The sequence below is a fragment of the Barbus barbus genome (genome assembly GCF_936440315.1).
Source record: "Barbus barbus genome assembly, chromosome: 14".
In the NCBI taxonomy this organism is placed as follows: domain Eukaryota; kingdom Metazoa; phylum Chordata; class Actinopteri; order Cypriniformes; family Cyprinidae; genus Barbus; species Barbus barbus.
The window spans coordinates 3,968,699-3,990,791 of NC_136742.1; the positions used below are offsets into that span (position 1 = coordinate 3,968,699).

General features: G+C 40.9%; 1 protein-coding gene across 2 annotated transcripts in view; it reads right to left on the reverse strand.

Moving 5' to 3' along the window:
* LOC306880276 (unconventional myosin-VI-like) overlaps positions 1-12,186 on the reverse strand; it is a 58,777-nt gene extending 46,591 nt beyond the window's left edge. The window contains exon 1 of one of the 2 annotated variants that reach the window (XM_079433718.1): positions 12,111-12,186. The gene's annotated coding sequence lies outside the window, so the exon portion shown is untranslated. The remainder of the gene's footprint in view (positions 1-12,110) is intronic. The other variant, XM_079433717.1, reaches the window with a different exon arrangement.
* Positions 12,187-22,093: the final 9,907 nt, after the last annotated feature.

The window sequence follows — 22,093 nt, forward strand, 5'->3', positions numbered from 1 at the left end:
GCATCACCACCCTCATCCACTTTAAAAGCCACCTGGAGACTTTAATATCATCCACTTTCTGTGTTATTTCAAAAAAAAAAAAAGTCTTTGAAATGTTGCCACTACAACTCTTTTGTTCAAGCTCAAGACTAGAAAAAGACAAAAAATAAGGCCAAAGTTCACAAAGTAACTTATTGTCAATGTTGTAAAATTTATTGAGTGCAACTGGATCTGTGCAACCTGAACCCATCATTTCTTCCGGGTCTCTTGTTGCTGTATAATCATTTCCATTTATGGGTCAATGCCATATAAAAATGCCCATGATAAAGATAAGGGAAAAATCTAGCCTAGTTTAACACGCGTGTGCCAATTTCATAAGAATGTGCTCTCATGTTCATTTCATATAATAACAAAAAATAATAATAAATATATCCGAGTACACCAGTCTTCCTTTACCAGTTTTTACTTTAGTATTTTGACACAGTATCATATTTTTGTTGTGTGATTGTCATTTTTATTAGTTTGTTTTAAATGTCTAGCTATATGATTTGCATAAATTGTTATTTATTAGTTTTAGTTATTTTAATACTTCAAGTTAAACTAAATGAAAATACATTAAAGAAATAAAATACGTTTAAGGTATTCACACACAACCATGTGGTGCACAACTTTGATTTTATTTCTAATTTAATTATTTTAATGAGGCTTTCTTAAAGCATATGGAAACAGCTGTCATGTCACTGCATAAATTGTATTTTAAAAGTATTTTTTTAATATTAGAGTTAATCACAAAACAACAACAAAAACAAACATTATGTCAATGATTCTTATAAGAATAAACGACTAAATGCTCATGAAACGCTGTTCAATGTACTTGCCATTCTACACACGTGAGTCGATGACATTACATGTGTGGGTTTACTCTATTCATTTTCAATCACAAACTTTGAAAAGCCTATACCAAATGCCAGAAATTACACAAAAAAAACCTTCAAATAAGAACAACATTTCATTCTGCTGCTACAAAATAAAAGTCCTAATCAAACTGACCCAGATAGATGACTGTAACAGATTTTGTCTCTTATAAAACAATAAAAACAACTTAGCATATCTTAAAATTGATAGTACGTCTCCACCATGAACTGTGAGATACAGAAACTCGTCAAAAATGTACACTGTGGACAGAAACAAATAGATTGACATTGTCTGACTGGAGTCTATTTTCTGTAATTTACACATTGTAATAATCTATGCTATTTTGTCAACAATGTCTGTGGATCGACTCAAAACATCTATGAGACTGCGTCGTAACATTTGTACATCCAAACTACACCGTACACACAAAGCTGCACACCAGATCTCTGAAATGTCACAGATCAACCAATCTGACCGCCTTCTGTTAGTGACGGAGAATCAGTGGTTTTCTTTGTCAAGGCACCTTTTCTGTGCCACATTCGCAGTGTAAATAATATCAATTTAATAAATATGATAAATGGTGATTGTGTGTATGTGTGTGAGAGAGACACTTGAGCTGTAATTCCAGTGAAAACAAACCTTAACGCCATACAATGGAGCTATATTTAAATGTGTGCATCATGGCAACAAACATGAATCCCTTGCTTGAAAAGCTTCTGTTTCACTAGGATGTTTGAACACAGATGCGGAGCTTTGCTCCATTCAGGCGACGGCTTTGGTTTGCACTCTGCGTTACAACTCATCTCAAAGCTGTTTAGTGGAGTTCAAGTCTGGGGTCTGGGTTCTCCAATAGAAAGTGTTCATTTTTTTCTGTAACTTATTTCAAAAAGTGAAACTTTCATATATTCTAGATTCATTACATGTAAAGTAAAGGTTTTTTTGTTTATTTTAAAGGGGTCATATGATGCGATTTCAAGTTTTCCTTTTTCTTTGGAGTGTTACAAGCTGTTCCTGCATAGATAAGATCCCTAAAGTTGCAAAGATTAAAGTCTCAAACCCAAAGAGATATTCTTTATAAAAGTTATGACTCGTCCACGCCTTCCTAAAACTGCTCATTCAAACACTACGTCACGGTGTGGGCAGATTTGCATTACACCGCCCAAACATATACGCAATGAAAGGCGGCGAAACTTTCATTCTCGCTGTAGTATTGTTGTTGCCGCCGCCATGTCGTGGAGACGCTGTGTGTTTCGTTGTGAAAGCAAAAGTACTTCGTTTGGCCTTCCAAATGAGTACACAACTAGAAATCAGTGGTTATTTACAACACTGTTCCAGAACAGTACAATGCAAATATTCGAGTGTTTTTACGGAGGACTGTTTCCTGATCCTGGGAGAGAGTAGCCTACAATGTTAACACTATAAATGGCTGTGAACACTATAAAGTGGGGCGATTCCAACGTCGTAAGGACAGTCTGGTGCTTCTGACTCACAGCCTATAAGTACATTTCGATATTTAAAGAATTTGCTAATGACTATTCAAACGTGAGTTTTGAGCAGTGTGGAGTAGCGCTTGTTTGGCGTTTCTACGATCACAAATGCAGAAATGGTGTTGTTTACACAGTGCGGCACAACACGTAAAAAGCCCGTACGAGTCATTATAATCAGCAATTATGTCCTCACTGAATGCAACAAATGGGTTTTATTGTTTTAGTCTCGTCGCGCCGGGACACGGCATCACAACATGTGAAGGGGCGTAACATTTCCGTCACACGCTTGAGGTATTCGGCTAATCACAATGCACTGGATAGCTGGCCAATCAGAGCATGCCTCGCTTCTCAGAACGATGAGCTTTGTAAAAATCGGCGTATTTCAGAAAGGCGGAGCATAGAGGAAGAACAATAATGTACAGTACGTGAAAAGTATGTGAAAGTAATGTGTTTTTTGAACCTCGAACCGCGTAAACACATTGCATTACACCAAATACACAAAATAATGTTCTTTTTAGCAACATCATATGACCCCTTTAAATTTGATGATTAGAGCTTACAGCTCATGAAAGTCAAAAATTCAGTTTCTCAAAATATTAGAATATATACATTTGAGTTTCATTAAATGACCATCCATACAGTATAAATTCAGAATATCTCTTGTTCTTTGAAACCACAATAATGGGGAAGACTGCTGACTTGGCAATGGTCCAGAAGACAATCATTGACGCCCTCCACAAAGAGAGTAAGTCACAGAGGGTCATTACTGAAAGGAGTGGCTGTTTACAGAGTGCTGTATCAAAGCATATTAAATGCAAAGTTGACTGGAAGGAAGAAATTGGGTAGGAAAATGTTCACAAGCATCAGGGATGACCGCAAGCTTGAGAATACTGTCAAGCAAAGCCGATTCAAACACTTGGGAGAGCTTCACAAGGAGTTATGTTTATTTTTAAGGTCATTGTACACGGAGTCCGAAATTTTCGCACGATGGAAAATAAATACGACCTCAATCACGTTTACACACTGCCTCCGAAACGTTCGTCCGGCATAAAAAAAAATTCGGATCAGGTTCGATTTTCTGCGTTTTTGCATCCGTAGCATGCATTTTGATAGGAAAGGTTGACGAATACGAAAAACTGAAAAAACGCACGTGAACATTTCGGACTCAGTGTGCAATGGCTTTTAGTCTAACTCAGAACTCAGATGGGAACAGTTTCATCTGTGCGGTTATATACTGTAAACCTTTAAGCATCTCCATCAGATGGATGTCTTTAGGGGTTTTGTCTGTGTCTTGTATAGTCATTATTACAGGCCTGTTACAAAACTCAAAAAGCACAAGACAGTAAAATTAAAAAACACAAGGCACCATGTTTAGTCATTATATGAAGACTCGAACTCAATGAAATAACAGTAAAAAGAAAAAGTTACTTTGAAAGGGTTAATTAATTAGTCAGAAAAACATTAATTCAACCATCTTTAAATAATGACATCACTCTCTCCTGAGCCAAGACGATAGACGAGTTATTAAAATAACTAATCGTGATTCAAACATGATCATGATAATCTGACAGTAGTTAAACAAACGGACTCAGATGAAAGATAACACTGAGAAGGGCCAAAGCGTGTCTCAAGGCCTGAGAGGGAAAGCAAGGGAAGAAACTGCTGCTCTGAACTGACATTTCATCAGCAGCAGTTTGAGTTTGAGATATTTCACTGCAGGCCCACTCTTCCTCACAGCACACAAATCTGGATTGTTGAAAGCGAGCTGGCAGAGACTGAGAGCTCAATGTCACAGCGCATGAGATCATGAGAGGACTGTCCACCGCACAGAAACACTAGCTATAAAGAAGTCCAGCAAATGTTCAGTACTCATCCCATCAAACACAGTTAAACTACTTCTGACAAAAAGTTTAATGAAACTGAGATATTATACAAAACTATAACATTACAATTTAATTTACTACATTAAAAATGAGTACAATATTGGCTGAATGGAATTTCAGTTGCCAGCAGTTGTCCAATAGCTGCATAGTAGTGCTACACATTATTGTGCCTAAATTATATTTCTCCAACAAACTAGCTATAAATCTTAGAAGATGAGTTGGTAACACTTTACTTAAAGCCTTTATGTATAATGCATTATAAAGGGTTATTAAAGGCTATAATGCATTAGAATTATTCATAATGTGCCTATATCTATATCAAATTTAAAATGCATAGTGTAACAATTAATTGATAAGTGTTATAATGTATTAACCAACTTATTATTATTCATGCGATTGTACAAGGCGTAACTAATGCATTAAAACGACTTTTATAATGCATTATACATAAAGGCTTTAATTAAAGTGTTACCAAAGAGTTTTGTGATTTACTTTAAACATAACATATTTTTAGTGTATTTCTTAAAGTAAAGAAAACTCTTTTTTGCCTATTTTTCAGTAACTCTATATATAATAGGTAGACTAAGTCTGATACACACAATGACATGTATTATATTTATGTAGCCTACACAATAATATTATTTTACACTGTAATTTACACTTTGTGTGCTGCTGCGCATCCATGTGTAATAAGCAAAATGAATGCGTGTTGTGGACCCGCGTTATTAATGTCTAGTTATAATATTATATATTTTAGTTTTTTCAGCTAAGAACGGTAAAGAAAAAAACTTTTTTTTTTTGCATATTTTTCAGTCACTAACATGTGAACAAATTATATTATATATTTTCTATGGTAAAGAAAAAACTAATTTTCAGTAATTATTAATATTAGAACTAGGGATGTAACTACGGAAGCGTATTGCATTCACTTGAGGAAAAAAAAATCTGTTTTTCTGAATTAACGAGTTAATTATGTCAGAATTACGAGATAATTTTTCATGAAAAAAGTTTTTTCTCTGTTTTTCTGAATTAATGACTTATCTCAGAATTACGAGATAATTAAGTCGTTAATTCAGAAAAACAGAGCAAAAACTTTTTTTTTCTTTAAAAATTATCTCGTAATTCTGAGATAATTAAGTCGTTAATTCAGAAAAACAGAGCAAAAACTTTTTTTTTCTTTAAAAATTATCTCGTAATTCTGAGATAATTAAGTCGTTAATTCAGAAAAACAGAGCAAAAACTTTTTTTTTCTTTAAAAATTATCTCGTAATTCTGAGATAATTAAGTCGTTAATTCAGAAAAACAGAGCAAAAACTTTTTTTAAATGAAAAATTCTCTCGTCATTCTGAGATAATTAAGTAATTAATTCAGAAAAACAGAGCAAAAACTTTTTTTTTCTTTAAAAATGATCTCGTAATTCTGAGATGATTAAGTCATTAATTCAGAAAAACAGAGCAAAAACTTTTTTTAAATGAAAAATTCTCGTAATTCTGAGATAATCAAGTAATTAATTCAGAAAAAGAGCAAAAACTTTTTTTTTCATTAAAAATTCTCGTAATTCTGAGATAATTAACTCGTTAATTCAGAAAAACAGAGTCGATTTTTTTTCCTCAAGTGAATGCAATACGCTTCCGTATGTAACAATTGAAAATCTTGAAAATATTCAAATCGGTTGAGATGCCAAACAAAATCACGATACAAGTGATCTATCGGTAAGCCCCGCCCCCTTTAGTTACTGTTGCTCCCTCGGACAAACAAACGGAGTTGCTCACTGTCTTTCAGAGACAGCTGCAGGGTGAAAACCTTGTCCCATGACGTTTTTGCACAATTTTGGACACAGAGGGCCACCAAATGGGAATTAAATATTCCACGGAGGGATTTATAAAATATTTAAAAATAAATACGGTGGGTAACTCGAAGCAAGGGTTTACAGATCGCAATGCAAGCGGGTGAAGTGTCATATTACGGTCGGTCATCATCGTGGATGAAAACATGCAGGATCAACACTGTTCATGTATCGCAGGGTACGATTAAATTAATGTATATTTAACCAGTTTAATATGGAGAGACACAGAAATGACCTTCGTTTGTGTGTTTTTGACCTACACTGTACAAGGCGCGAGAACAGTCCGCTATTTATGTTTGTACATTAGCATGGACTCGTAAATGTAATCAAATTTATTATATCGCCCATCCTCTCAGGATACCTGCAACTGATACTCGACTGCCATTGGCTAGTCTGCGTTCGAGGGGAGGGGCTTACCGATGTATGTCTGAGGGGAACTTACTGTCTTTAGAAAAGTTTAGATGGTATTTTTTCTTTTCATCTTGCCTCTGAACGATGCATATTAAAGTGATTGCCTCTAATTTTAAAAGGAAAGAGCACAGACAAAGCCTTGTTTTGTTTATATGAAGAGATTTCCTTTATTTGTGTTATTTATTTGATTTGGGGTTTGTTTTACAATTTCAATTTAGTTTTGTTATTTACATTATATTTACATTTTGTTATTTAGCAGACACTTTTATCCAAAGCGACTTACAAATGAGGACCATAGACGCAATCAAAACCAACAAAAGAGCAATAATATGCAAGTGCTATAGTAGTATATTATTATAGTGTTATATTTCAATTTCACAAAGAAATGTGCAGCATTTTGTTCAAGCGATAATAAAAGGACACATTTCATTTATAATTTGTCTTAAATCTCATTTTATTAAAAAAATCATGAATCGAATCAAATCATGAGTTGAGTGAATTGTTACATCCCTAATTAGATTAACTTTATAATAAATATATTATATGGTGCTGTCAAATGATTAATCGCATCCAAAATAAAAGTTTTTGTTTACATAATATATGTTTGTGTACTGTGTATGTTTATTATGTATATATATATATAAATACAAACACACATGCATATATTTAAGACAATTATGTTATGTTTATATTTTAAATATATTTAAATTATATGATTATAAATATATACATGTAAATATTTTCTAAATATATGCTGTATGTGTGTGTATTTATATATACATAAATGTGCACAGTACACAAACATATATTATGTAAAAAAAAAAAAAAATTGGGATGCGATTAATCATTTGACAGCTCTAATATTATAATAATATAACTTACAAATAGGGTTTTGTGACTTTGAATTTCTATTATATTATATTAATTTAACAAACATGAATATGTGCAGCTTTTGCATATTTTCCAGTAACTGCATTAACATCAGAACAGCTTTAGTACTTGATTATCAGACATGCAGTGATAGAGTCAGACTGAACACAAAGCACTGTAGGGCGTCACATATATGAAGGCTGGTCCAGGTGTAGTCAGCTGTAAACCACACAATGACTACAAAACAGGTGGAGCTCATATTAGTTCAATCTGAGCTGAAATATTCAGTGATTTTGACGCCGGCTTAAAGATTGACTATTTACCACGATGCGATCACAGGTCAAGCTCTCAGACGAGTGTAAAAGACCTGACCGTGGTGTGACAGCACTGGTAAAAAAGTTAATCAGTGGCAGAGGTTTCTACATCGCAAGATACACACGTGACAGACAAGCTATTCTTAAAATAAGTGTGCTACATTTCTAACAAAGAATGGTTAATGATTTTTTTCTTTACATAGACTATAGAATATTAAGTACTAATCATCAAGGGTTTGAAGTGCCAAAACCTGTTCTCCAGCAGAAAAGTCACACATGCAACCGGTCTGTTCATCCACACACACACACACACACACACACAAAAGCCTGACGAGACCTTCACAAACACTCCCATAATTTCGGTCTAAGGTGAACCTGTTCCAGTTATTCATACAGTAAAAGTCCCCAAGCTGTGAACACATGAACATTCAATATGCATATTATCCTAGCCATTGACATGACAACGTCAGTCTTAAGTTCCTGTCAGATCACATTTAATATTTCCTACACAATTACGAAGAACCATATGTTGGGCCGCTGTGATTTTGCAGTGAGGTGGGCTGCTAAACACGACACAAAGCTTTTCACACACAGTGGCTTTGTTCCAAAAGCTAATAATGCTGTGTTTTAAGCAGGCTGTAGTCATCGACTGAAATGGAACCTCATAAGTGACCTATTTGCAACTCTGCATAGACAGCAACTCTACGAGAGGAACGCGGTCTGTACAACACACTAGACTTACTGGAGACTCAATTCACAAATGATTTCAATAGATGTTAGCATAATTTTAGACTTACAACACTAAATACTCTAAGCTCAAAAATACACCGTTTTTATTTCAACTACTTTAAGTGGATAAAAAGTCGTAATAACTAGTGATGCACCAATCATGATTTTTCATGGCCGATTCCGATACCGATTTTTTACAAGCAAACTGGCCGATTCAAGTTTTTTGAAGACAAAAAAACTGAACCGGTTCCGATTTATGTGCCTCCTTAGTAATACGGAAAATTAGGTCTTTACACTATATAGAAAAAAAGTATTGCGACACACCTCTTAATTATTGAATTCAGGTGTTTAAATTAGACCCATTGCCACTTGTATACATTTGTGAAGAAAAATGGGTTGTTTTGAAGAGCTTTGTGAATTCAAGCATATTACTGTAATAGGATACCACATTTTTTTAAGTCAGGTTGTGAAATTTCCTCCCTACTAGATACTTTGTGGAAAGTTGAAGCGTTTAGGAACAGCAGCAAACTGTGGAAGTGGAAGACCACGTAAAATCACAGAGCACGGAGGAGTACGGTGCCAACACTGAATAGTAACAAACTTCCACTGGCATTAATATCAGCACAAAAACTGGGTGGCTAGAGCTTCATGGAATAGGTTTTAATGGCCAAGCAGCTGCATGCAAGCTTCTTATCAACAAGAGCAATGCCAAACGTCAGATGGAGTGTAAAGTACACCTTCACTGGACTCTGGAGCAGTGGAAACCTGTTCTGTGGAGTGACGAGTCACATCACGCCTCTCTGTTTGGCAGCCCGATGGGCGAATCTGGGTTCGGCGGACACCGGGAGAACATTACCTGCCTTACTGCATTATGCAGACAGTGTAAAGTTTTGTGAAGGATGGATAAGCATATCAAGACATTCTGGACAATGCTATGCTTCCAGCTTTGTGGGAGTTTGGTGTGGAAGAACTTGACACACAGAGCCCTAACTTCAATCTAGGGTTGGGCTGATAGACAATGGCTGACAGACATCACGATGTTGAGCCGGCATCGTGATCATCCCCGCCCCGCAATTATATCGTTGGCTAATTATGGAACCGCTACTAATATGCAGGCAGGGCACTCAAACCGCTTTCCAATGAACGCTCTTATTTTACTTTCACTTTCACTTTTGAGATTCGCGATCACACGGAGCAGCAGTACCATACATTTTACAAGATTAGATGTTTGTCAGTGGTGCTCAGTGTCTGCAAATCATTCGCCATTGTCCTTTCAGTTATCTCTCCTTACTCTGTGTATGTGGTAAGTGAACTTTCATGTACTGTAATGTAACAGGCTGCTAGCAAGCGGCTAACCATGTCCCTTTAGTGGCTCCGTAGAACTTTCTGCGTACAGATTCCTGCTTCGGGCACCCCCCTAACCCCACCCCCCGATGTCATCATCCATCACGATGTTTCACTGTAGACATCACACGATGCCAATTTGGTAGACATCGCCCAACCCTACTTCAACCCCATCCAACACTTTGAGATGAACTGGAACAGAGACTGCAAACCTGGCTTTCTCGTCCAACATCAGTGCTTGACCTCACAAATGCTCTGCTGGATGAATAGGCAAAAATCCCCACAGAAACACTACAAAATCTTGTGGAAAGCCTTCTGGAAGCCATTACAGCTGCAAAATGGTGACCGACCTCATATTAATGTCTATGTATTTAGAATGCAATGCTTTTAAAGTCCTTGTTGGTTTAATGCAATACTTTTGTGTGTCCATACAGTGTTACTGTTGTTAGGGAAAGTAAATTTACATCTGTACCCCAAATCAAGTTCAGTGCATTTTCAAGAGACAAAACATGTCTGCAGTATGTCTATGATGCGTAGGCAGCCAACAAATCCACTCTTTGGCATAAGACATAAGAAACCAGTGCAAAAATCTCAATTTGTACTAACTCCGAGGCATCAGTGAAGGTGTATACAGTGATCAGACGTACAAAAGCCTGTCATAAAAATTTGCCACCACTCGGTAGGACAGCAGCCACCAATGGGGAGTTGCTATGGTTATCTTCTACCTAGAGTGCATATATTTGAATGCTGTCTAAGATGAATAATGAATGTCAATAGTACAGAGGACAAGGTAATATCATAGTAGCAGAGGTCCCATAATGCTTGGACAAGTGGTACACTTGCGGGTCAATGATGTATTAAGAGTGAATGAAAGTATAGATTAAAACAATGCCAGCTTATTAGAATTGTACTCTTTGTATGGCTGCTTTTGAAAAAAAAATGTATTGCCATTTTCAAGACAAGCCTAAATTTAATTTACTCATTTATTTTCTCATCTGGGGCAACCTTCAAATAAAAAGTAATAGCATGTTTTGTATACACCTTGAGTACATGAAAGTGTCCAGATCGTAAATATATTTGTATAAGGTAAAAAGTATTTTTCAAATGATGGTATATTCTTTAAGCATACTTTTTAAGGAGTTGCACCAGATGACTATTTACAACCTGAACTAACCTTGCCTTGTCGTATAAATGAGCAGCGAAGGCATTTTTAAATAAAAAATGTGTTTTTCATAAATCACAAAAAAATTATAATTATGATAGCTTTGTGTGAGAAATTACAACACCAAAAATCAAACAAACAAGAATTCCAATAACTCGCAATATAATGGAAGAAGCGACAGATATTTTCCTCTGAATTGTGACGTATATCAAAGTGAAAGGAATTATTGAAAATCATAAAGTACAGCCGGAAATGTAATGTAAAAAACATTAGCCCTTCAAATATGTAGAACCAACACAACACAGTTCGTATGTGAAACTTTCCAAGGTAATTACAGGCCTACATGTTCAGTTATGGCACAAATTACAGAAATGTCTATAAAGTGCAAGTGAAGTGAGTCATGACTCCCTGGCAGCCGCACCTGTAGGTGTGTCACTGTGGCCACACACACACACACACATGGTTTGTGTGTGTCCTTCTCATATTTCTTTCATTATACTGGACAAGCAGAGCATAATAACATATCTGCTTTCTCTTAGCTGTTCCCAAATGATCTGCTCCATACACTGACAGCTGTGTGACCGTCAAACCTGAGGTAACAGGTCCCAAGGAGCAAAGGGCATTTACAACTTCTTGTGACACAGCAGGAGCCATTTACTGTTATGACGACCTACTAAACAACGTCCGTGGATGCATTCAGGCTTTTATGATCAGTTAAGGAAATAAGATAGAATTGAAAAAAAACAACAGCAATGCAATTCAATGTCTGGAAGTGAAAGTTTGCTTTGGGTTGACCATTTGAATTCCTTATACAAGCACAACACCAACATTTGCAAGGTAAATGAGCTCTGAGTGATCAGGAAATATGATGTATTTCTAAAGTACAGGCCTAATGAATGGTCGGACACACTTGATCAGACTAAACTAGATGCAGGGATGCCTTGCGGTGATATAAAGCAGCCTTGACCATCAGCAGGTGTGACAGGGCATGCATCAGACACACAGCCAGATACACTCATGCTGGGATGATTTCCTGAGCAATACTATATCTGGACTATTTGTCTTTGTCAAAACTTGCAATTATCCCATTTCCGCTTGCTTCCAAGGAACCAAAAACCCTCGCATCCAACTTAAAAGCGAAAGCGAACATCATGCACAGATGAAACTCACCTCCGTGTCTCTCCGCCTGTACTGTCCGTCGGCGCAGTGTGTAGGCATTCACATGAACTCAGTCAGTGCCGGTGTCCCGGATGTTGATCCTTTGTTACATCACGCGCTCCCGGGAAGCGCCTGCCTCCGCGCGCCGAGTGTGGGCTTCTTCATCATCTCGTGTGAATTCAGCTCTGCTATTGCTTTATGAAACACGCCGCATTTTCTGATTATCTGACTTTTCAAATGATGTGTAATAGTAGGGCTTTTGATCTTTAATGTCTTGTTTGTTAGTTGAAATGAATGGGAAACAGCGCACTCTAGTGTTTTCCCATTGGAAAAAAATAAATAAAGTAACGTTACATGCAGTTGATAGTGTAACGTTAGGGACTTACAAAAGATAAATGTGTTCAGAAAAGTTCTCATAGTTTTAGTGACACTGACATAAATTATAAACAAAGTATGAAAAATGTCCAGATTTTTCATGTTATTAGATTTTTAACAAAAATTAATTTATAATTAAAATTAATTATTTTTGTCAAACAAAGCAATTTGCTTTAAACGTTTACAGAAAAATCAGAGTACAGACAGTTTTTGCTTAAAATTAAAAAGAATCATGAATTGCAAAATTATAATAGCCTATTTGAAACATTTTGTTAGCTGATGCTAACTTTTATTTTTTTGGTATTTTTCAGTGTTTTATTTCTGATAATAATACACTATTAAATTTTTTTGTTTTTTTACTTGCTCAGAAATACAAATGTAACAGAACATATGCCAAGGCAAACATCCAGGGGTTCAAGGATGGCCAAACAATGCATAGCGATTACAAATCATAAGAGAAAGAGTAAAGAAAAAAGTTAACAAATAAATGAAAAATGAAAAAATAAGAAATAGATAATCAGGTCACATAGCAACTAACATACTCTTTCCTCACAGCATAAATGATCAAATACAAGTTATACAAAAACACCAAAAAGTGAGCATACATTTAAAGTTTTAATTGCCTTTTTGTTATAGGAGGTAGATAAAGATTTAATATACATTTTAATATCTTCTTGAAAGTAAGAAAGGTTCGGGGAAACTTTCATAACCTTGCATTTGTGGATTAAAAATTTTGCAAGCAAAATAATTAAATTGCAGAGAAAGTAAATATTTCCATATTGCTTCTCAAAGGTGAAAATTCCAAACAAAACATCCTTAAAGAAAAGATCAAAGTCATTGTGTTACCTGATGCTAGCTTGGGGCGATTTTTATTCAAACAACTAGTTAGAATATATTTGATGGAAAAACAAAGGATTTGATGTTGAGAACAGAATAACTACAGTAATTGCCCATTGCCCCTGAGGGCGTTTTGCTTTTACCCCACTGATGTTTGAGAAAAAAATCTACAGGCCCTACTGTTTTCATATCATATATAACTGTGTGATGTTCTACAAAACAAGCTTTAAAACACTTTTTTGTTCTTACTAATGAAAATTAGATCATTTACTGTGAAGTGAAATAACTTTACACACAAATCCAAGAATTGCACAAACATAATTCCTGGCAAAATGAAGCACTGCATTCAAAATATCACAAACACATCTCAAAAGCAAACATTGGTCTTATGTTGCAAACACCTTTGCCAAAATATTATATTTTTTATCATATATATTATATTAATATCATATACACACAGTTATTCAAAACCTAAAGCTCTTCTTTCATGAGGTCCTATGTACATTTCTGTACAGGATCAAGATCAAGATATAAACACCATCACAGAATTAGTAATGGTTTTACTGGTTATAATGGGACTCGTATTGGTTTTACTGGAAACTGTAATGGGCCCTGTGGGTCTCTACTGGTAATCGGTGGTCTGTTAAAACCAATAAATCCTAATGGAATATGTACACAGTACAGAAAAACTGTTTTTAATGGTTTAAATGGTTAAAAGTTGATGGTTTGTAATGTTTGTAATGGTATTTGTATATAAAAAAGTGTTTTAAAGCTTGTTGTTTTGTAGAACATCACACAGTTATATATGATAAAGCATTACAATAATCTAGCCTCGAGGTCATGAATGCATGAATTAACATTTCTGCATTTGACATTGAGAGCATAGGTCTCAGTTTAGATATATTTTTAAGATGAAAAAAAGCAGTTTTACAAATGCTAGACACGTGGCTGTCAAAAGAGAGATTGCTATCAAATAGCACACCTAGGTTCCTGGCTGATGACAAAGAATTTACAGAGCAGCCATCAAGTGTTAAACAGTGTTCTAGGTTATTACTTTTGGGGGTTTTAGGTCTAATAATTAACACCTCTGAATTTAGCAGTAAGAAATTACAGTTTTTTATATCGACTATGCATTCCATAAGAAGAAATATAGAGCTGAGTATCATCAGCATGACAGTGAAAACTAACCCTGTGTTTCCTGATGATATCTCCCAAGGGTAACATGTAAAGCGTGAAAAGTAACGGCCCTAGTACTGAGCCTTGAGGTACTCCATACTGCACTTGTGATTGATATAATACCTCTTCATTCACTGCTACGAATTGATGGCGGTCAGATAAGTACGATTTGAACCATGCTAATGCACTTCCACTGATGACAACAAAGTTTTCTAGTCTATTCAAAAGAATGTTGTGATCGATAGTGTTGAACGCAGCGCTAAGATCCAGTAGCACTAATAGAGAGATACAAGGATTCAAAGGATTCAAAGAACTTTTATTGTCATACCAACTCACATTTCCATGTTATGGTACGAAATTAGAACTCAGGTCCCGGTTTAAAAGCAAGAAGAAATTGTCAAAAGGAGATAATCGATAGTATTTCGCCTATAATAAATATTACATTTAAGGTGGATAAAGTGTTTGTAATGCAGATCAGTGTGTGTATGTATGTATGTGTGTATATGTAAGTGTTCAAAAGGAGAGATGGAATGCCTACAGAGCATGGCTAGAGTTCAACAGTCTAACAGCTTCAGGAAAGAAGCTATTTCTGAGCCTGGTGGTCCTACTCCGGATGCTCCTCAGCCGTCTGCCTGAGGGGAGGGGTTCGAAGAGTCCGTGTGCAGGGTGAGTAGAGTCCTTCATGATGCGGAGGGCCCTCCCCCTACATCGTGCTGTGTAGAGGTCTGTGATGGTGGGAAGCCTGCTCCCCATAGTCCTCTGTGCAGCCCTTACAACCCTCTGCAGAGCCCTCCTCTCAGCAGCAGTACAGCTGCCATGCCACACCGTAATACAGGTGCAGAGGACACTCTCCACCGCACAGTGATAGAAACTCCTCAGGACTGAGCTCCCAAGTCCAGCTCGCCGCAACTTCCTGAGGAAATAGAGACGCTGGTGGGCCTTCCTGACCAGCCGGATGGTATTGGTGCTCCAGGTAAGGTCCTCGGTTATATACACACCCAGGTACCTGAAGCTAGAGACCACTTCCACAGCTACTCCTCCAATGTACAAAGGAGGAGGAGGGCGCCTGTCTCTTCTAAAATCCACCACCATCTCCTTGGTCTTCTTCACGTTGATGCAGAGGTTGTTTCCTCTGCACCACTGCATCAGGTGTTCCACCTCCTCTCTGTATTCCGACTCATCATTGTCAATGATGCGTCCCACTACTGCTGTGTCGTCCGCAAACTTCACTATATGGCAGCTAGGATGTCTTGCCGAGCAGTCATACGTCAGCAGAGTGAACAGGAGGGGGCTCAGCACACAGCCCTGTGGCGAGCCAGTGCTGAGAGTGATGGAGGAGGAGATGGTGTTGTGGATCCTGACAGTCTGAGGTCTATTGGTCAGGAAGTCCAGAACCCAGTTCCCCAGTGTAGAACTCAGACCAAGGGAGGAGAGCTTCTGTACCAGGGTCTGTGGGATGATGGTATTAAAAGCTGAGGAGAAGTCCAGGAAGAGCAGACGAACATAGGAGTTTCTACTTTCCAGGTGGGTGAGGGCTGTATGAACCACTGATGAGATGGCGTCATCCGTGGAGCGGTTTTTCTTATAGGCATACTGGTGGGAGTCCACAGTGACGTCGATGGAATCTTTAATGTGGGCCATAACCAACCTCTCAAAGCACTTCATGACTACCGGGGTTAAGGCTATAGGTCGATAGTCATTCAGGCCTGTCACTGGCGAACACTTTGGGACAGGGACAATAGTGGCAGTCTTTAAGCAGGTGGGGACAGATGCCAGTGACAGTGAAGTGTTAAAGATGTCTGTAAACACCTCAGACAGCTGGTATGCACAGTCCTTCAATACCCGCCCCGGGATGTTATCGGGGCCTGCAGCTTTGCGGGGGTTGATTCCTTTAAGGGTCCTCCTCACATCAGCTATGGACACACTGAGGGGCGTGTCACTAAAAGATGGTATGAGTCTAATGCAGGGGGGAGGGGTGTCAGGATCCAGGATCAGATGATAGAAGCAGGCTTTGTAACTCTAATGAGAGCAGTCTCAGTACTATGAGATGGTCTAAATCCTGACTGGAATTCCTCACAGATATCATTTTTCTCTAAGAAGGAATATAATTGTGAGGATACTACCTTTTCTAGTATCTTTGACAGAAAAGGGAGATTCGAGATCGGTCTGTAATTAAGGCAAGGCAAGGCAAGTTTATTTATATAGCACATTTCATACACAGTGGTAATTCAAAGTGCTTTACATAAAAGAAAGTGAAATATACATTAAAAATCAATAAAAACATGGAAATAAAAATAATAAAAACAAGGAATTTTAAAATGATATAGAAATTGATTTCAAATAAATTTAAAGAAAATTATTATACTTAAAATTCATTGCAGTCAGTTCGGACATATAGCACAGTGCTCATTCAACAAATGCACAGTTAAACAGATGAGTTTTGAGACTTGATTTAAATGTGGCTAATGTTTTAGCACATCTGATCTCTTCTGGAAGCTGGTTCCAACTGCGGGCGGCATAATAGCTAAAAGCAGACTCCCCTTGTTTTGTGTGAACCCTTGGTATTTCTAACTGACTCGATCCTAATGATCTGAGTGGTCTGTTCGGTTTATATTCAGTGAGCATATCAGCAATATATTTAGGTCCTGGGCCATTGAGTGACTTATAAACAAGTAAAAGTACTTTAAAGTCAATCCTAAATGTAACTGGAAGCCAGTGTAAGGACCTGAGGACTGGTGTGATATGCTCAGATTTTCTGGTTCTAGTCAGAATCCTGGCAGCAGCATTCTGGATGAGCTGCAGTTGTCTAATGGTCTTCTTGGGAAGGTCGGTGAGGAGACCATTACAGTAATCCACCCTGCTGGTGATAAAGGCATGAACAAGTTTCTCCAAGTCTTGAGTGGAAACAAAACATCTAATTCTTGCAATGTTTTGGAGATGATAGTATGCTGATTTAGTTACTGCTTTGACATGACTACTGAAACTAAGGTCTGTCTCCAGAATCACCCCAAGATTTCTGACTTGATTTTTAGTTGTTTGACCCCTAGAGTCAAGGTATGCATTCACCTTGAGAACTTCATCTTTGTATCCAAATGCAATGACTTCAGTTTTCTCCTTGTTTAACTGAAGAAAGTTCGGTAACACTTTAGAATACTGTTTCTTACTTACTGCATAACTAATAAGGAATTACTGAAGAACTAACAGGTAATGATTCATTAAAACCTAACTCACTACTGTTAACTACTAAGGAAGATGTGTTAACTAATCAGTATGTAATACAATTTTATGATTGTGTTAAGTAACTGTAATATATCTGTTTCTGTTTAGTTTCCTTTCTGCCCATATTTGGTTTTTCCTGTTTTAGTTCATGACCCAGTTTTGTTAATTAGTTATATTCATCACCTGTGTTCTATTAATTACCTTGTTTCCTCGTTTGTTCCACTCCCTTTATAAGTCCTCAGTTCTCCCTCTGTGTTTGTCGGATCTTAAGTTGTAAATGGTTTGATGTGTGTTGATGCTATTAAATTTACCTTTTTGTTATCCTTTGTGTGGGCGCCGATTACTACAACCACCGACCGTGACAGAAGATCCGACCGCAAAAGAAAACGAGATCTGCTCAGGATGCTGGAGCTTGTGCCCGTCGTTTGCGGGGGTTCACGCCGCCGTTCGCGGCTCGCCCCTGCCCGTGCTGCGAGGGATGTCGGGCTGCCTGTAGCGGCTTACCCTGGCCACCCGTTTTGGGGAGAACGGGTCGCCATTCGCCGCACACCCTTACCCACCGCCCCAATGAAATTCGCTCCGCCTGAGACGGCGAGGAATGTTCCGCCCGCGGCGAGGAGGATTCCGCCGCAAGGGGCGATGAACGTTGCGCCGTCGGCAACGAAGAGGATCCCGCCGTACACGGCGATGAATGTTCCGCCCGCGGCGAGGAGGATTCCGCCGCGAGGGGCGATGAACGTTGCGCCGTCCGCGGGGAAAAGGGATTCCGCCGCCAATAACGGTTCCCCAGAACCACCGAGGGGGGAAAAACAGGTGCCGGTGGGGATTTTAATTGAGTTTGAGGGCATGTCATTCCCTCCAGTGCCTGCTCCTCGTCAGTACCATCCAGAGCCTGCTCCTCACCAGCGCCATCCGGTGCCTGCTCCTCGCCAGTGCCATCCAGTGCCTGCTCCTCGCCAGTGCCATCCAGTACCTGCTCCTCGCCGGCGCCCTCCAGTGCCAGCTCCTCGCCAGTGCCTTCCTGTGCCTGCTCCTCGTCTGAGCCCACCAATTCCGGCACCTCGCAAGTGCCCACCTGAGTTCCCGCTGGTCCCGTCCAGCCGTCCTGAGTTCCCGCTGGTCCCGTCCAGCCGTCCTGAGTTCCCGCTGGTCCCGTCCAGCCGTCCTGAGTTCCCGCTGGTCCCGTCCAGCCCACCTGAGTTCCCGCTGGTCCCGTCCAGCCGTCCTGAGTTCCCGCTGGTCCCGTCCAGCCGTCCTGAGTTCCCGCTGGTCCCGTCCAGCCGTCCTGAGTTCCCGCTGGTCCCGTCCAGCCCACCTGAGTTCTCGCTGGTCCCGTCCAGCCCACCTGAGTTCCCGCTGGTCCCGTCCAGCCCACCTGAGTTCCCGCTGGTCCCGTCCAGCCCACCTGAGTTCCCGCTGGTCCCGTCCAGCCCACCTGAGTTCCCGCTGGTCCCGTCCAGCCCCGCGCCTCCAGAGCGCCCTCTAATGTCCGCGCTACAAGAGCGCCCCTTTGAATCTGCGCTGCAAGAGCGCCCTCAAGTGTCCGCGCTGCAAGAGCGCCCTCAAGTGTCCGCGCTGCAAGAGCGCCCTCAAGTGTCCGCGCTGCAAGAGCGCCCTCAAGAGTCCGCGCTGCAAGAGCGCCCTCCTGCGTCTCCGCTGGTCCCGTCCAGCTCTCCTTCGTCTCCGCTGGTTCTATCCAGCTTCGCGCCTCCCGTGCGCCCTCAAGTGTCTGCGCTGCAAGAGCGCCCTCAAGTGTCTGCGCTGCAAGAGCGCCCTCAGGAGTCCGCGCTGCAAGAGCGCCCTCCTGCATCTACGCTGGTCCCGTCCAGCGCTCCTTCGTCTACGCTGGTTCTATCCAGCTCCGCGCCTCCCGTGCGCCCTCAAGTGCCCGCTCCTCCAGAGCGCCCTCAAGTGCCCGCTCCTCCAGAGCGCCCTCAAGTGCCCGCTCCTCCAGAGCGCCCTCTAGTGCCCGCTCCTCCAGAGCGCCCCCAGGAGTCCGCCCCTCCAGAGCGCCCCCAAGAGTCCGTTCCTCCAGAGCGCCCTCAAGAACCCTCTCCTCCAATGTGGCCCCCAGAGGGGAACTTTCCCAAAGAAATTTTGGGGGGGGGCCATATAGTCTCAGTCTGTGTGGCCAGGCCAAGGGCCAAGGCCACGGAGCACCCCGATCCGCCAAGGCCGCCCAAGGACCCCGATCCGCCAAGGCCGCCCGAGGACTCCGATCCGCCAAGGCCGCCCGAGGACCCCGATCCGCCAAGGCCGCCCGAGGACCCCGATCCGCCAAGGCCACCCAAGGACCCAGATCCATCATGGCCTCCCGAGGACCCCGATCCACCATGGCCGTCCGAGGATCCCGATCCGCCAAGACCGCCCGAGGCTCCGGATTCGCCATGGTCTCCCGAATCTCCAGTCCTGCCATGGCCTCCCAAGGCTCCAGATCCGCCATGGCCTCCCAAGGCTCCAGATCCACCATGGTCTCCCGAATCTCCAGTCCTGCCATGGCCTCCCAAGGCTCCAGATCCGCCATGGCCTCCCAAGGCTCCAGATCCACCATGGCCTCCCGAATCTCCAGGCCTGCCATGGCCTCCCAAGGCTCCGGATCCGCCATGGTCTCCCGAATCTCCAGTCCTGCCATGGCCTCCCAAGGCTCCGGATCCGCCATGGTCTCCCGAATCCCCAGTCCTGCCATGGCCTCCCAAGGCTCCAGATCCGCCATGGCCTCCCGAATCTCCAGTCCTGCCATGGTCTCCCAAGGCTCCTGATCCGTCCTGGAGGCTCCCCTGTCCTATCCTGGTCCTGCTCCAGCCTCCAGGACGCCCGCCCCCCCCTCCCCGATGTTACTGTTACGGTGCGGGACGCACCTTCCGGGAGGGGGAGATACTGTAATATATCTGTTTCTGTTTAGTTTCCTTTCTGCCCATATTTGGTTTTTCCTGTTTTAGTTCATGACCCAGTTTTGTTAATTAGTTATATTCATCACCTGTGTTCTATTAATTACCTTGTTTCCTCGTTTGTTCCACTCCCTTTATAAGTCCTCAGTTCTCCCTCTGTGTTTGTCGGATCTTAAGTTGTAAATGGTTTGATGTGTGTTGATGCTATTAAATTTACCTTTTTGTTATCCTTTGTGTGGGCGCCGATTACTACAACCACCGACCGTGACAGTAACAGTTAGCTAAACAATAACTAATGTATTCTGTCACACCTCCTGAAGAACTACTATTAATTATCTAGTTAAGGTTCAATAAAAATAATTATGAAGTAACTACTAATGAACAATTATACGCAAATAGTCACTATAATAATCAGGTTGTGGCCCACAAATCAAGTACTTGAGCAAAAGTACAGATACCCAATAAAATATCACTCCAGTAAAATTATAAGTAGGCCTATTAATTTTTAAAATTACTTGAGTAAAAGGACACTATAGTACCAACTTTGTTACAGTCCACTACTACTATTATTAGCCTATAATGGAAATGAAATATGCATTTTGTTTGCTGCACATCCAAAAGGACTCATTACTATAATTGTACATAACGAGGGGTGAGAACCAGAAGGGCGTAAGTGACATTTTGGGTGAAATGGATATATTTAATATTGTCAGGGTTCTGTCGTGTCTGTCATGTGTTCCCGCCTAATGTTTCCTTATTTGGTTTGTTTCCTGTCCTTGTTAAGCGTAATCATCAATTAATTCTTGTCCAGCCGTGTTCGTCTCATTATCTATGATTTACCTGTGTATTTATAGTTCTGTCTGTTCAGTTAGATTTCGTCTGGTCTACTCGTTACTCCCCGGTGTTTGATGTCTGTGTCTTGCCCTGCCTTGTCTTGCCCTGCCTTGATGTCCTCAGTAAAGTATGTTATTTGAGTTTATATCGTCGTCTGCGCCGTTCGCGGGAGATCACGTCGCCGTCCGTGGGGAAAGCCCACCCGCCGTCCGCGGCTCCTCTGTGCACGCCGCCGGTCCGTCTCTGACTCAATGCCCGCCGGATTGCCGCTGACTCAAGCCCACCGGATTGCCGCTGACTCAAGCACACCGGATTGCCGCTGACTCAAGCCTGCCGGCCGCCGCCTCTGACCCTCTCCGTGGATCAAGTCCACACGTCACGGCCAGGAGAGCCGTGTTTATGTCTCGTTGTGCCCACAGGAACATTTTAAACTTACCATGTCTTGTCTTGTCCATGGAGACTCGTTTGGGGCAGGCTCCTTGTCTTGTGGCCATGGAGGCCATTCCAGCGGCCTGCCTCCCTGTCGCGGAAGTGGAAGCGGTTGTTGAGGGAACCTTGGAAGGGCCCCTGACTCCTTGTCATGCCTATTAAGAAGCCTCTACTTCCGAGTTAGCCCAGATGGGCTCCTGTTCCTGTGGGCTGTCCGGTCCTGTCCTGTCCCTGTCG